Source organism: Lepisosteus platostomus, chromosome 16, assembly GCF_059453375.1.
Source record: "Lepisosteus platostomus isolate fLepPlt1 chromosome 16, fLepPlt1.hap1, whole genome shotgun sequence".
NCBI classification, from domain to species: domain Eukaryota; kingdom Metazoa; phylum Chordata; class Actinopteri; order Semionotiformes; family Lepisosteidae; genus Lepisosteus; species Lepisosteus platostomus.
Genome location: NC_142626.1, coordinates 15,530,812 through 15,532,110, shown reverse-complemented (window position 1 = coordinate 15,532,110; position 1,299 = coordinate 15,530,812). Strand labels below are relative to the sequence as shown.

Below are 1,299 nucleotides of genomic sequence, written 5' to 3'. Positions count from 1 at the left end.
ACACATGGGAATGGTTTCACCTTCATTTTAAGGTGAAAAGACAATTTGTAGGATGGAGGTTTTAGTAAATTTATTTTTTAGAAAATAAAAATCACTTTGCTGCCACCAGAGGGCACACTCCCCCAGATTCTTTCCCTGAAGTCAGAGATGTCCTGCTCAAACACTCGCTCTCCATCCCTATACAAAAAGTGCTCTAATTCAGGAGGGACTTAATCATCTTTGTCACTGTACATTAAGAAGAAGTTAACTGATTACTTATAACAGCAATTTACAGTCTGAACTTTAATCTTTCAGTCCTCCTGTGTCTGAACACACAGAGCCAAGTGGTGTTTTAAACAGACTCTCCACACTCCACTCCATTCCAACTGTGCCGAGTACAATAAGGGTTCAGCTGCTTGTGTCTCATCCTCTGCTCCTTACAAAGCTGCTCTCTGTCCAGTCCTGCTGTCCTGGGAGTGTTCATGATAAACTGCTCATCTTGCTCTGTCACAACACACAACACCAAGCTTGTGTTTCCAGCACTGACTGGCTACAAGTGCTGCCGAACCCAGGAAGATAATTTGCATAGAAGAGACACTTTGCATTGACAGCACATGCTTCAGTGCTCTGGGAGTGTTTATAGTCCGTTGAGTTTAACACTTCACGACTGAGAGCTGCCCTTCATGGCAACAGAACTCACAGCAACAATGACCTTCATCACCATCTTCCTCTGGACACTCCTCATCGCTGCTCAGGGTATAATTTAATACTTGGTTAGGTGTTGATGTAAACATATTTTTTTAAATTTGTGATGGAGTGTATAGCTGTTAGCAAATTATGTAATCAAGCTTTTCAGATATGTGTAAATAGCTAAAAGAAATTAAAGCATTGTAGTTATTAAATTCCTGCACTTGCTGTGTTTTGTCTTGTTTTCAGAATCCAGTGGACAGGTTACTGTGACTCAGACTCCAGCAGTGAAATCTGTTCTCTCTGAACAGACAGTCACTGTGAGCTGTAAGACCAGTCCTGCAGTGTATAATAACAACTACCTCTACTGGTACCAACAGAAAGCTGGAGAAGCTCCTAAACTCCTAATCTATTATGCAGCTACCCGTCAGACTGGGATCCCAGAGCGTTTCAGTGGCAGTGGATCTGGGACTGACTTCACTCTGACCATCACAGGAGTCCAGGCTGAAGATGCAGCAGATTATTACTGTCAGAGTGAACAGTACATCAACAGTAAAGCTCTGCTCACACAGTGTTACACAGCTGTACAAAAACCTCCCTCAGCAGGACTGCATAGCGACTGCACTGCTGCAG

General features: G+C 43.0%; 1 long non-coding RNA gene across 1 annotated transcript; it reads left to right on the top strand.

Moving 5' to 3' along the window:
- The first annotated feature begins 237 nt into the window (after positions 1-237).
- On the top strand, positions 238-1,015 carry LOC148646951 (uncharacterized). Its single transcript, XR_015927654.1, has 2 exons — positions 238-735; positions 916-1,015. It is a non-coding gene; the product is annotated as an uncharacterized LOC148646951 (long non-coding RNA).
- The last annotated feature ends 284 nt before the right edge of the window (positions 1,016-1,299 follow it).